The following is a 15749-nucleotide window of genomic DNA, read 5'->3' on the forward strand; positions in this document are numbered from 1 at the left end:
GTCTTCCAGGGGACACTCGGCGATGACTTGGGGAGGGTGCTCCTGGCACCGAGTGGTTGGGGCTCAGGGATGCTCTTAACACCCCATAGTGTCCAGGAAGTCCCAACCCAGAGATTGACCCACACCCAATGTCAGTAGTGTTGAGGGAGAGAACCTGGGCTGGAGCAATTCAGGGGGGCAGGTGGTAGCTGAGTCCCAGGGCTGCACCTGCAGGCCTCTTACCCACATCAGCTCCCACCCCTCCTCCACCCACAACCCTCCTGGGGCTCCAGAGCTCCCTTCACCTGGAGTCCTCCCAGCCAAGGACATGCATATCTGCCACGTCCAATCCATCAGCATGACACAGAGGCCCTCTCCTAAGTCTACCCAGAATCTTCCCATTTCTCTCCCCTGCTCTGCCTGCGCCTTGTTTCCACCCATCCGTCACCATCGCTTACCTAGACCCGTGAAGTCACCTGCACATGGGTCTCCTGGCTCCAGACCTTGTCTCCCTCCCTGAAAATAAAAAGCCAGGGTGCCTGTCCTGGCTGGTTTGGCTCAGCGATTAGAGTGTCAGCCCGCAGACCAGAGAGGCCCGGGTTCGGTTCCTGCTAAGGGCATGTACCTCGGTTGCAGTTTGGGTAGCAGCCAGTTGATGTGTGTCTCTCACATTGATGATTCTCTCTCTGTCTTCCTCCCCCTCTCCTTCCCGCTCTATCTCAAGATAAATGCAAAAATGTCCTCAAGTGAGGATTAAGAAAATAATAAAATAAAATGTTTAATGACCAAAACAAAAAACCCAGATGCCCACTGAAATTTATATTTCAAAGGGACAATAAAATTTGTTGTTAATCCTCACCTGAGGATATTTTTTCCATTGATTTTAGAGAGAGTAGAAGTGAGGAAGTGAGGGGGAGAGAGAGGGAGAGAGAGAGAAGCACTGATGTGAGAGAGAGACATCGATTGGTTGCCTCCTGCAGCACCCTGACTGGGGCCAGAGATTGAACCTGCAACCAGGTATGTGCTCTTGACTGGGAATCGAACCTGTGACCCTTCAGTGTGCGGACCAACGCTCTAACCACTGAGCAACTTTGGCAACAATAAGCCACTGTTTTAAATTGAAAAAATTTTGGTTCGGGGAGACAGAGTGAATAAGATGCACAGATGTAAATATTTATTTTTTAATTTTTGGAGGGGTTGAGGGAGAGGTCCCTCACCTATAACCACATTATTAGGATATCTGCAAAAGATCTAGGTAGGGTAGGGTCCTGGCTCCCTGCAGTAGGTTGCAGCTGGGCCATGGTGGGGATGTGCTCCTGCTGGCTTGGGTATGTGATTTCCCTTTGCAGAGGACAAACGGGTCCATCCCTGGGGTGGCATCATCTGGCTGCCCACTTCCCATAAACTCACAAAAAAAGCTTTTTGCGGGGGAAGGGGACATATGGGGATGGTCTTACTTGCCCTAGTGTCCTCAGCCCCAGACAGAGCATCCTCAAGGCTCTGGAGGCCAAGTCTGGGCCATCCATACATCCCTAGAACCAGGTCCAGAAGGGCTGTGTTCTTCAAGGCGGCAGAGCCAATGCCCAGTTCCCTTCCTGCATCTAACCCTGACCACACGCACTGCAAAGGACTGTGTCCAGCTCTGCTCTACGCCTTGGGGAAATTAAGGTGGGGGCAACCACGGCAGAGCCCTCCTTGGGGCTCCAGCACCACCCCAGACCCCAGGTGTTTGTAGAATGAAATACAGTTGCCCCATGAACAACACAGGTTTGGACTGTGTGGGTCAATTGAAAAAAATCTGTGTATAAGTGGACTTTGAAGTTTAAACTGCATTACTCAAGGGTCAACTGCATAACAACAGCGTTTAGGACTCCATATATATATATATATATATTTTATCCTCACCTGAGGACATTTTTTGATATTTTGTTCAGATAGAGTGGGAGGGAGGGAGGGAGGGAGAGAGAGAGAGAGAGAAACATCGACGTGAAAGGGACACATTGAGTGGTCGCCACCCACATGACCCAATCAGGGCCAGGGACAAACTGCAACCGAGGTACGTGCCCTTAGCGGGAACCGAACCCGGGTCTCTCCAGACCGCAGGCCAACGCTCTAACCGCTGAGCCAAACTGGCCAGGGCAGGACTCCACTTATATTGAGTGGCGGGAAGCAGCAATTCAGGCACACCAGAAGTAGGTCATAAGTCAGCTGGTGAAGGCCCCTCACAGGCGGGGTGTCATCAGTCAGGAGGGGGACACTTTTGAACCAGAAGGAGGCCTCAGATTTGTTCTGGGTTGTTTCACCTCACCATACTATCCCTACTTCCATCTGCTTTAGGGCAAGTGATTTCACCTCTCTGGGCCTCAGTTTCCTCATCTGTAAAATGGAGAGAACAATAATATTCACCTCTAAGGTTTGGAGGACCTTTTCACCTCACTATTCTCGTCTTCTTTTATTGTTTTAGGCTTTTAAAAAAATATGTTTTTATTGATCTTTTAGAGAGAGTGGAAGGGAGAGAGAGAGAAAAAAAAGCATTGATGCGAGACAGAAACATCGATTGGCTGCCTCCTGCATGCCTCCTACTGGGGATCAAGCCCTCAACCCAGGAATGTGACCTGACTGGGAATCGAACCCAGACCTTTCAGTCCATGGGATGACACTCAATCCACTGAGCCACACCAGCTGGGCTGTCTTAAGCTTTTATTTGGAAAAATTCCAATCCTATGGAAAGGAGTTGAATGAGTGATACAATAAACATGTGATCTTCCCCCCTCAATTCTCCAGTGGTTGATATTGACCTTTTTGCTCTTCCTCTTCCTCTCTCTCCCAAACTGCTTTGAGGTAAGTTGCAGCATCATAGCACTTCGTTGCTATGCTTTTTGCTCCACCCCATGTGCTAAGAATCAGCAGCTTTTGCTTAATTAAGAATGAAAAACTTCAGCCCTGGCCGGTTTGGCTCAGCAGTTAGGGTGTCGACCTGTGGTCCAGAGAGACCAGGGCTCGGTTCCTGCTAAAGGCGTGTACCTCGTTTGCAGTTTGTCCCCGGCCTTGGTTGGTCATGCAGGTGGCAGCCACTGGATGTGTCCATTTCACGTCGATGTTTCTCTCTCTCTCTGTTCCTCTCTCTCCCTCCCACTCTCACTGAATAAAAAACAGAAAAATGTCCTCGGGTGAGGATAAAAAAAGAATGAAAAACTTCAGTACCATTATCACTCTCTGGGCTTTACCCTGAGGCAACAGAACCATCTCAGATACATGCTCCATATTCCAGTTTCCACTGTCCCACAGATCTTTATTACTGTAATAAAATATATGTAACATAAAATTTACCATCTTAACCATTTTTTCACTTATTTATTCTGTTAATCCTCACCTGAGGATATTTTTCCATTGATATTTTAGATAGAGTGGAAGGGAGAGAGGGAGAGAGGGAGAGAGAGAGAGTAATATCAATGTGAAACAGACACATTGATTGGTTGCCTTCTGCAGCACCCCACCCGGGGCCAGGGATCAATCCTGCAACCCACGTTCCCTTGACTGGGAATTAAAACCACAACCCTTCAGTCTGATGCTCTAACCATTGAGTAAAACTAGCCAGGGCAATCGTAACCATTTTTAAGTGCACTGCTCAGTGAAAGTAAGTACATTCACACTGTTGTGCAACCATCACCACCATCCATCTCCAGAACTCTCTCATCTTCCCAAACTGAAACTCCGTCCCCATTAAACACTAGCTCTTTCTTCTCCTCCCCCAGCCCCTTTCTTCTCCTCCCCCAGATGGTGGCTGGTACCCACCATCTACCTCCTGTCTCTATGGAACTCACTCCTCTAGGAACCTCCTGTCCGTGCAATTACACGGTCCTTGTCCTCTTGTGTCTGGCTTATTTCATTGAGCACAAAGTCCTCAAGGTTCATCCATGTTTTAGCATGGGTCGGAATTTCTTTCCTTTTAAGGCTAAATAATATTCCAGTGTGTAGATGGGGACCACATTGTGTTTACCCATTCATTCATCGATAGACACTTAAGTTGTTTCCATCTTTTGGCTCTTATGAATAATGCTGCTATGAACACAGGTGTACAGATAAATATTTTTTGAGATTCTGCTTTCAATTCTTTGGTGTATGTGCCCAGAGTGAAATGCTGGACCATGAGGTGATTCTGTTTGAGGACCTGCGATACCATTTGCCACAGCAGCTGCATCACTTCACATTCTCACCAAATGTATCTTCTATAGTTGGGATTTGGGGAGTCCGGGAGGAGTGGCAAGGAGGTGGAGACAAATCCGGGCTCCAGTGGGGATCACACATTGCTTTTTATTTATTTATTTATTTATTTATTTGGTCACATTTCTTTTGTTCTCCTTTTTTTTAATGTAGAACATTCCCCTTGCTTTGTTTGTGTGCTTCACAACTGTCATTGTTCAGGGGTCTGGGCCAGTGGGCTTGTAGGATTGCCCACAATCTGATGTTTCCTCCTGAGTAGATTCAGGCTGAGATTTCAGAAATGATTTCCACAGTGTGTGGTACCAGGAGGCCCATGGAGCTGCTTTGTCACCTGACTAGTGATGTGAACCTTGATCACTTGGTTCCAGTGGTGTCAACCAGATCTCCCCATTACAGGTTCCTTTTTGCCTTTGTAATTAATAAGCAATTTGTGACCAACTTGTCTCTTACAACCTTTCACCCAGTGGGTTTTGCCTCTATGGGTGCCCCTTGCTTGAATCAGTTACTTCACTGGTGGTTGCAAAACAATGCTTTTCTAATCCTATAGACTTTCTATATCTGCTACCTGACTTGTTCTGCAAAGAGGAGCTTTCCCTAATCCACTTCCACCCTGCTCTCTGTCTAATCTCTCTCCAGCATTCCTTAGAGCTGACCATATCCTTTCCCCCACAACATCCTCTTTCCTTGACTTCCCTGATGTGACACCATTCTCATTCTACCACATCTCAGATTTTGGGTGTTTGGCTTCTGCTTTCTTCCAAGCCACAGCATTAATGACTCCTCTTCCAGGAAGCCTTCCAGCAGTGACAGGCAGAGCCCCCCACCCGCACCACCCTTCCTCGTCTAGGTCCGGAAATACAGATGGCCTTCAAGGTTTATTTCCATGGACACCCACATTCCACTGTTTACTCAACATTTTAAACTCTGGAAATCCTAGGTCACTGAACTTGGCTTATGAAGAAATGCTTGGAATATTTTTCTTTGTTGATGGGATAGAGAGTAAGGATTTGAGAAAAAAGGTTTGAAAATCACTCCTCTGATCCTGTGGATGGAATAGAGTTGAAAAAGAACATGGGAGTAGAAATATGTTCAGGAAGCTGCTAGGTCTCAATAATAACAGAAATAATTAGGACGGTAATAATACTGTGGCACGGACAGGTACAACGGCCATCAAAGGGTTTCCTCCTGGGAATATGGCTAGACTACATTTCCCAGCACCCCTTGCAGTTAGGTGAGGCCATGTGACTGACTTGGCCAATGGGGGGAGGGATGTGAGACAAAGTGATATAATTTCCAGTCAGATCCATCAAAAACTTTCCACAGGTGTCTTGTTCTTTATATCCCCTTTTTGCCAGCTGCTTGGAGAGGACTGGAGGAGAGCTGCTCAGGAAACAACCTACACTTGATTGTCACATACAACAAGAAATAAAACAACCTCCACTGAAACTGAGATTTGCTTATTCCAGCCACTGGTCTACCCTAGGATTTCTCTACCACATGACATTTAGAGTCAGATGATTCTTTTTATGGGGGCAGTCCCGTGCCTTGTAGGATATTGACTACCATCTCCCACTTTTACCAACAAGATGCCAATAGCAATTCCCCACTTCACCCCAGTTGTGATAACCAAAAATGTCTCCAGACATTGCCCAGTGTCCCCTGGGTGGGCAGAATCACCCCCAGTTAAGGGCCTCTAATCTATTCTTCTTTTTAATCCTTACCCAAGGCTATTTTTCCATTGATTTTCAGATAGAGTGGAGGAAGGGAGGGAGGGAGGGAGAGAGAGAGAGAAAAAAACACACCAAGGTATGTGCCCTTGACCAGAATCGAACCCTGGACTCTTTCGTCCATGGGTCAACACTCTAACCTCTGAGCCAAACTGGCCAGGGTTCTAATCTATTTTATTTAATATGTTTTTATTGATTTTTTTAGAGAGAGAGATAGAAACATCGATGTGAGAAACATTGATCGGCTGCCTCCTGCATGCCGCCTACTGGGGATTGACCCCGGCAACCCAGGCATATGCCCTGACCCAGGAATCAAACCGGGACCTCTCAGTCTATAGGACGATGCTCAATCCACTGAGCCACACTGGCTGGGCTCTAATCTATTCTTATAGCTACATTTGTGGGAGACCTTGGACATTTTGGAGACAAGGACTCAATGTGGTCATAGCCAAATCGGTCATCCCATCTTCCCCCACCCCGACTTTTACCTATTTCCCCCTCAGCCCTCAGTTCTCCACGGTAATGAAGGCTCCTCCTAAGGGTTATTACTGACCTTTTATTCTCCCTAGTCCTGTTTGTGTTACTTCCTAAATAATTATTAAACCTGTCTACTTCTCTCCATCCTCCCTGCCCCACCACCTGAATCCAGGCATGCCTGGACCGTTAAAGTAGCCACTCCCAGGTGGCCTGCTTTGCCTCCTTCCCTCTACAGCCCATCATCAACACGGCAGCCAGGGAGCGAGCTTTCCCAAATGCATTTGTGATTACAGGCTTGTCTGGGGCTGCAGGAGCGCACTTCCTAGATAGCTCCTCCACAGGGCTGTTGGCGGGTGGCCTCAGTTCCTTTCCAGGGGGGTTTCTTGGGTATCCTTGCAACATGGCAGCTGGCTTCCTCTGGAGGAAGTGATACAAGACAGAGAAAAAAGAGGCCACAATGCCTTCCATGACCTGGTTTCAGAAGTCTCAGAATGACTAACACAATCACTTCTACCATATTTTGTTGGAGACACGATTCACTAAGTTCAGCCCACAAGCATGGGGAAGAGAATTAGCCTCTACCTTTCAAAAAATTTGTGGATCTATTTAAAAAAAAAACATTCCCCTCCCTGGCCAGTTTGCTCAGTGGTTAGAGCATTGGCCCACAGACCAAAGGGTCTCAGGTTCGATTCTCAGTCAAGGGCATATATCTGGATTGCATGATACCTGGTGGGGGTCGTGCAGGAGGCAACCAATCCATGTGTCTCTCTCACATAGATGTTTTTCTCTCTCTGCCTCCCTCCCTCCCTTTTACTCTCAAAATCATTGAAAAAATATCCTTGGGTGAGGATTAACAACAACAACAACAAAACACATTTCCCAACCAATTTCTCAGCATATCCTATTGGAGCCACCTTCAAAATCCTTCCAGATTCTTAACCTTTCCATTGTCACTACCTGGTCCAGCAACCTGAGTGTCCATTGATGGATGAAAACATATACACAATGTGGTCTATCCAGACAATGGAATAGTATTCATTCTTAAAAAGGAAGGAAGGAAGCCCAGCCAGTGTGGCTCAGTAGTTGAGTGTTGACCCATGCACCCAGAGGTCGCTGGTTCGATTCCCAGTTAGGACACATGCCCAGGTTATAGGCCTGATCCCCAGTGGGGAACATGCAGGAGGTGGCCAATTGATGTTCTCTCTCATTGACATTTTTATCTCTCTCTCCTTCTCCCTTCCTCACTCAATAAAGAAAAAAAAGGAAGGAAATTATGACATGCTACAACATGGATGAACCTTGAGGACATTATGCTCATTGCAACAACCCAGAGACAAAAGGACAAATACTGTGCGATTCCACTCATAGGAAGTCTCTAGAGGAGTCAAATACAGAGATAGAAAGTAGATGGTGGGAACCAGGGGTTGGGAGAGGAATGGGGAGTTAGTGTTTAATGGGGACAGAGTTTCAGTTTGGAAAGATAGAAAAGTCCTGGAAATGGGTGATGGAAATGGTTGCACAACAATGTGAGTGGACTTAGTGCTACTGGATGGTACACTGAAAAATGGTTAAGATAGCCCGGCCGGTGTGGCTCAGTGGTTGAGCATCGACCCATGCACCAAGAGGTTGCCGGTTTGATTCCTGGTCAGGGCACATGCCCAGGTTGTGGACCAAATCCCCAGAGGGGGGCAGCCAATCGATGTTCTCTCATTGATGTTTCTCTTTCTCTCTCCCTTTCCCTTCCTCTCTCTCTTTAAGATCAATAAAGAAAAAAAAATTTAAATAAATAAAATGGTTAAGATAGAGTTTTATGTTATATGTATTTTATCAAAATTTTAAAAATTTTAAATAATAATATCCAACCATTATATGCTACTTACTGTGTCTCAGACACTGCTGAGATATGTATTGCCTCATTTAATTCTCTCCATCATCTTTGAGTTAGGGTCAACAATCAACACCCCTATTTTACAGATGGGGCAACTGAGGCTGAGAGAAGTGCAATGATTTGCCCAAGTTCTTAGTCAGGATTAGATCCCCTAGCCACTGCACATACCACTTGTGAACCACAGAGCCTCTTATTATTACTACTTCAGCTAAAAAGGAAGGGACCTGTCACAGAGATACAGAGCTGAGGTGACATTGCTGGCCAGGGTCCTTCAGCATCAGTCCCGAACTGGGATGATGTGTGAAAAGGGCTTCTTGCCCTGGCTGGTACGGCTCAGCAGTTAGAACACCGACCACGGTTCAGCCCGCAGACCAATGAGTTGTGGGTTCGATTCCAGTCAAGGTCATGTATCACGGTTGTGATTTGTCCCTGGCCCTGGCCCTGGTCAGGTGGGAGGCAGCCAGTCAGTGTGTCTCTTTCACATCAATCTCTCTCTCTCTCTCTCCCTCTCCCACTCTATCTAAAGATAGAAAAATATCCTCAGGTGAGGATTTAAAAAAAAGGGCTTCTACACCAATGAGCAGAGGAGCCTGTGCTAATGTTGTAGGTTGGAGTCTTCATTTATATCTCCACTCTGGACCTCAGTTTCCCTTAAAGCTTAAAAAGGTACTATAGAAGCAGCCAAGGGTAATGGGGTCCCTGGGGAGACCCAGAAGTCTAAATCATAGGCTTTCTGAACCTCAGTTTCCTCATCTGTAACATGGAGATAACATTTATTTTATTTATTTATTTATTTGTTTGTTTGTTTTTAATCCTCACTCCAGGATACTTTTCCATTTATTTTCAGACAAAGTGGGAAGGAGGGAGAGGGGAAGAGAGAGAGGGAGAGAGAGAGAGAGACATCAATGTGAGAGACACATCAATCTGTTGCCTCCCGCACGACCCCGACCACGGCAGGAGACCAAACCACAACTGAGGCACGTGGCCTTGACTGGACCCAAACCCGCAACTCTTTGGTCTGCAGGCCAATGCTCTATCTGCTGAGCCAAACTGGCCAGGGCCATGGAGACAACATTTAATAAAAATAACTATTATTATTAATGTTACTGTTTTTTCACCTCTGTAAGGCTCTACATTTGGGGTTGAATTATTCCCTGGGTGGGGCCATCCTGGGCACTGTGGGATGTTGAACACCATCTCTGGCCCCCACCCAATTGATGACAGAAGCATCCCTTAGTCAGGACAACCAAAAATGTCTCCAGACACTCCAAGGACACCAAGGATCGTGAACCTCTGTTCACATCATAGGGAAGGGAGCCTACGCTGAGTTAGTATATCTGAAAGTAAATACTAATGAGAATCCCAGCTCTGTTTATTTGCTGTGTGACCTTGAGCGTGTCACTTCTGTTTCTGAACCTCAGTTTCCCCAGCTGTAAAACTTGGATTCATCAACAGCCCCTCCCTCCTAAAGACATGGGATTAAATGAGCCAATGTCTATAAACTTTATCAGCAAAAGCAAGCAGTCACTCCACAGGTGCTCTTACCACAGCCGGAGTCTTCTGGAAGATTCGGACCTGCAATAGTGGCCCCTGCACCCTCCCCGCTGGCTGCCTCCCCTGGAGGCCCCAGGTTCAGGGCTCCACACAGGCGGGCGTTGGGAACACTTCCTGTGTGGTGGCCTGCGGTGTCCACAGGACCAGGTGGGCCAACCAGAGAACACAGCTGGGGCCGGCCCACTTCCTGCCCCAGGAGGCACCGCTCACGCTCCTTTGCCTCCACCCCCAAAATAACATACCCCCCCCCCAACCAAAGCTACCAGCACCAGCTGCAGCCTTCAATTCGGCACAATGGCCACCACAAAGCCTGCGCACTGGGAATGCCCCCCCTTCCCCTGCCTCCTCACCTCCAGCATTCCAATCTGAGGGGGTGACCTGGCCTCCCCCACGGTCTGAGACTCCTGAGCTCTGAGCAGACAGGGCTGACTAGGGGAGCGGTCTCCTTTGCCACCCGGGGTGACAGGGGATCCTCTCTGGCCAGAACTCCCAGATCCCAGGTGCTTCCAATCTTCACCTCAAGAGACTGTTTGGTGTGTTGGGGGAGGGCTGGTTGCCATGACAACAGCCCCCCATCTCTGCCTGGAAACAAAGGGGCAGCCAGGAGAGCCAAGAACTGCATGTTCTTTTCCTGCCAACGTGACTGGCACATCCCGGTGGCTGGCACTCAGAGGACTGTGTCCTGAGTCTCAGGGCTGGCCACCCTAGACAGGGCCATTCATTGTGGGGGCGGGGCTGTAGCCTGGAAGGATCTAGTTGCTGGTAAGCTGCCCCTAGGCCTCTGTCCTTCCGGTACCTTCTGACAAGGAAGTCTGCCCACTCAACCCGCAGAACTTCACATGAAGGCCAGGGGGCCTCAGATGTCTGGCTCTGAGCTGGATGGGCTGCCAAGGCCAGGGAAGGAGGGTGGGAGCCGGAAAGGGACCAAAGCCCATCTTTCCTGCAGCCTGGACCCCTGGCCTGGCATTCTGGGGCTGAGGGTGCCCACTGGGACCTGCCTGCAATGGGCTGGCCCAGGGGACAGTGTGTCTTAGCACGTCTCCCTTCCCCCTCCCCTAACCCAGCCACCACCAGGCAGGAGGCATTGGACAGCTGGCGCCCTGAGGGAGGGGGTGGTGCAGGACGCAGGACAGGCCAGGGCCTGCCTGTTAAAAGACCCCGGCTTTCTCGGCTAGCCGGCCAGAGGACACAAAACCTTGCCTTCTGGGCCACGGTTGGTCAGGCTGTCCGCCCACTGGTTGGTTCTGTGGTGTAGGGGAAGACATGGGCAGGCCTGTCATGGCTGGGTGAGGCTGCCAGAAAAAAGTACAGGCCACGCAAGTCATTTCTTAACATAAGTATGTCTTTTGCAATATGTAGGACGTACTTATGCTACAAGTATTTATTGTATATGGAATTTGCATTTAACTGGGTGTCCCGTATTTTTGTTGATAAGCCTGCCATCCTAGGCCAGGGGCTCTGGGAGAGTCACAACTGAGTTCACCTCCAAACCTCCAAACTTGCTCTTTGGCTGGTCTCAGCCTCAGGGATGGCCCTGCCGTCCCTCCCTCCCACACCCCAGGGGGCCCCAGCCAGAGGCCCACATCATCCTCACCTTCTGGACTATGGCCTGTCCAGTCTCCCTCTGCAGTCTCTCTCCTATTTGCCCCCACTCCCAGTACACCCTGCCATGGGACATGAGTTCCCACCTGCCCCCACACTACTACTCTTTCTTGATTAGGTATGCTTTCCCAAAGCTTTCGGTTCTCTCAGGACCCCAGGCATGGCCTATAGCCCCAACCTGAGTCAGGTCCTGGCCCTCCTTTGCCCTCCAGCACTCCCATCTTCCTCTGGGTAGAGGCTCAAGTCCTCTCGGCTCCTCCAAGGCCCTGTAGGACCTGCCCCATCCCCTCCCTGCCCTCACCTCCTCCCTCTCTCCACCTCACTCCCTCTGCTCCAGCCACCCAAGCCTCTTCACTGTTCTTCCAACAGCCAGGCGCGGTCCTACCCCAGGGCCTTTGCACCAGCTGTTACTGCTACCTGATGCACACTTCATCCAGAAAGCCATACAGTTCAATGGCCTCCCTCCTGTAGGTCTCAGCTCAAATGTCACCTCCTCAGTGAGGTATCCCTTATCTACCTTACTTAAAATCACAAACCACCCTGACTCCCTATCCTCCTTTCCTGCTGTAGTTTTCTCCACAGCTCACACCACCTTCCAATAGACTATGTAATGTGTACTTTGTAGTTTTGTATCTGGTCTATTTCCCTTGAAGAGGGCAGGGATTTTCTCTTCCTGGTTCCCTACCATATCCCCAGAAGGACACACAGGAGGTATTTAATAAACACTTCCTGAAAGAATCAACGTCACTGTGTCTGGAAGATCCTCCCACAGCCCTCCTTCCACCTCTCTAAATACTACCTTTTCTTCAAGACTCACCTGAAAAAGGTGAACTCATGACTCACCTGAAAAAGGTGGACGCGTGACTCGCCTGAAAAAGGTGAACTCACTTTCCTTTTCTAGGTCTTTATCCACAGGGCAGCCCAAGAGATCTTGCTGACCCTGCTCCAGAATCTTCTGTGGCTCCCCAGTGCCCTCAGGACTCTGTCAATCTGGCCCTTGCCAACCTAACTTTAACTCCATCTATGTTCTCCGACACTCCTGCCTCCACCATATTCCACCCTCCAGCCTCACTCTACACCTTCACACTCTGTTCCCTGTGCCTGGAACAGCTTTCCAATACCTTCACTTGCCTGATCCTTATTCATCTCTCAGACCTCAGTTTAGACATCACCTCCTCCTGGAAGCCTTCCAGGACCCTCCATCCCCCACCCAACTGGGTCCGGCCCCTCCTCTAGACTCCACTATGCCTGGGCACCCTCTTCACAGCCCTGATCACCCTCTATTTTATCCACCTGGTCACCAGAGCCAACTCATCTATCAGACACCAGGCCCCACAACACTTTTAGGGATGTACAAAATGGCTTTATTTTAATCTCTCTGAAAATCAGGAGAAACAAATTAATAAAATAATACCGAGGCAATTGTAAAAGATACTTTGTAGTATTTTTTCATGGAGGGAGGCACATGCCTGGCAAAAGTGCTTTGGCCCCCGAAGGTCTTTTTTTTTTTTTTTTTTAATGTAACACATTTACTTAAACCCAGAGAAACCAGGGAGCAGTGCCTGGCTAGGCCAGGGCTAAATAAGGTAAATTCAGAAGAAAAGAAAGTGATTCCACATCTTCTAGCCACTTTTGGGACTGGAAGAAAGATACCAAAGTGAAACTTTGGGACAGGGGCCACTCAGGTGGAGCTCCCCATGGTCGAGTGACACACACTCTGCCTTTACCCCCACCAGAGGCTAGGGAAGGCAGCCCCAAAGCGGGGAAGATAAGTTTCCTATCTTTTGGATAAATACACAAAGCTAAAATCCTGAGCTGTAAACACATTTATGAGTAAAACTCCTGTCCCCAAAACATTTGCAAAGTGAATTTGAAGTTTATTTAAATAACCCCCATTAGAACAGGGTGGGCCAGTCACTACACCTTCCTCGTAATAGCAATTAACCAAAACAGGGAGAGTAAGCAGGCCCTGCGGCCAGCCTGCCGGCCACGTGGTGAGGGGTGGGGTGCCTCTCAATGGAGGCGGCCAGGACCTCGGCCGACCAGCAGCTGGAGGTGCGTCCCCTGTTGAGCGAGGGTTCTTGATGGTTTCATCTGCGGACAGGATAAGGCACGCAGCCTCAGAGGCCGCAGTGAGGGCGTTGATCCGCACCATGGCTGGCTCCCACACGAAGGCCTCAAAGTTGTCAGCAATGTCCTCGTTGTTGATGTCTACCCCGTACCACATGCCTCCCTGGGCATGCCCAGCCCACCCCCGAAGGTCATAATGTGGTCCTGCTGGTCCCGAGTGTGTCTCCCCACTAGACTATGAGTGCTAGCGAGGTGGAAACGGAGACTGGGTCCCCAGAGCTGCCCAGCAAGGGCCTGGCACACAGCACATAATAGGAGATGCTTGATAAATATATGGATGGACAGAGGGAAGGGTCACAGAGCAGAAAGGACACCTGGACCAGGCCGACACCAAGCTGGGACCAGCAGCGCCACCTTGTGACACAACGCTGGCCTGCTTCTCCCTCCACTACACTCAATGGGAAAGAACTGAAGAGGGTTTGGAGTCCTCCCACTGGAAGGGAGAGGAGTGAAGGAAGAAGAGGAAGAGGAAGAAGGGGTGGAGAGAAAGGTAGAGGAGGAGGAAGAAGAAGGAGAGAGGGAGGAGGAGGGGGAAAGAGGCAAAGGTGGCAGCAGGCAGAAATCTCAGAAACGAAGACTGAAGACAGACAACTCTGGGTCCAAAGCCCTTGGCTGTCCATTTCCAGCTGTGTGATGGGGGGATGACATCACCTCTGATCCTCAGTTTCCTCGTCCAGAAAGTTGGAAAAATCAAAGTCAGGCTTCTGAACAACGTGATGAAATAGCTCAGAAAACAGCAGCTATTTCTCCCACCTTGAGGCTCCTGGACAGGTGTTGCTCTCAAGTAGCGCCCGCCAAGGCTGGGAGATGACAGATTTTCCATGAAGACATGGCAGGGGCAGGAAAGGGAAATGGGTTCGGGGGTAGAGTTAGATTTAGCAAAACCGACAAAATAAAAAGGATGCCCGGCTCCATTTGAATTTCAGATCAACAATGAATAATTTTTTAGTATAAGTATATCCCAAATATCACGTGATATACTTTTTTTTGTTGTTGTTAATCCTCACCCCAGGATATTTTTTCCATTGGTGTTTTAGAGAGAGTGAAAGAGAAGGAGGGAGTGGGAGAGAGATAGAGATGTGAGAGAGACATCGATTGGTTGCCTCCTGCACAGGCCCCGATCAGGGGCAGAGGGTCGAACCTGAAACCCAGGTACATGCCCTTGACTGGGAATCGAACCCACAACCCTTTGGTGCACAGGCCAATACTCTAACCACTAAGCCATACCAGCCAGACACATGTGGGACATCCTTATACCCCCAAAATGTATTCACTGTTGACCTGAAATTCAAAGTGTATTGGGCATCCTATACCTTATCTAGCAACCCTAGCATGGGGAGACTAGGGAGGTAGGTGGGAAGGCTTCCAGGAGGAGGGGACAGTAGTGGTGGAAAGGGAGTGGAGCAGCTCCACTTTCCTTCCCATCCTCCACCCACTTGTGAACATGCTCAGTGGCAAATGCCTTTGACTTCACTCACTGGGGACTGGAGGGTGGAGGTTGATCCCCACACCGGGGAAGGAGATGAGCGTGACTCTTCTCCTTTTGTTCAGAAGATGTGGGGCAAAATCACTAAGACATTATTTTCCAAATCAGAATTCGGTTACATCCCCCTGACCAGGAATATTTTGGCCATGTCTCAGCACTGAAGGCCACTCGGAAGCTGAAGACTACCAGGCGTATCTCCTAGTCACTTTAGAGCTGTGTGACTTTGGATAACACACTTCACCTCTCTGAACTCTATACATTCACCAACCCTTTCTCTCCCAGCTCTCCCCTCCTGCTCCAGCCACATTGGCTTGTTGACTGCACATCCAGGCATGGCCCAGCCTCAGGGCCTTTGCACATGCTGTTCCCTTCATCAGAAACACTCTTCCCAGATCTTTACATGGCTCCCTCCTCTCCTCTGACTTTTGTGTTCAAATGACACTCAGAAAGGCCTCCCTAACCATCCTATTAAAAGTTGAGCCCCTGCCCTGGCCAGTTTGGCTCAGCAGTTAGAGCATCAGCCTGCAGACCAAAGATTCGCGGGTTCGATTCTGGTCAAGGGCATGTATCTTGGTTGCGGTTTGTCCCGGCCCTGGTTGGGTCGTGCGGGAGGTAACCAGTCCATGTGTTTCTCACATTGATGTTCCTCTCTCTCCCTCCCTCCCTCTCTATCTGATGATAA

Source organism: Molossus molossus, unplaced genomic scaffold (genome assembly GCF_014108415.1).
Source record: "Molossus molossus isolate mMolMol1 unplaced genomic scaffold, mMolMol1.p scaffold_m16_p_4, whole genome shotgun sequence".
Classification (NCBI taxonomy): Eukaryota; Metazoa; Chordata; class Mammalia; order Chiroptera; family Molossidae; genus Molossus; species Molossus molossus.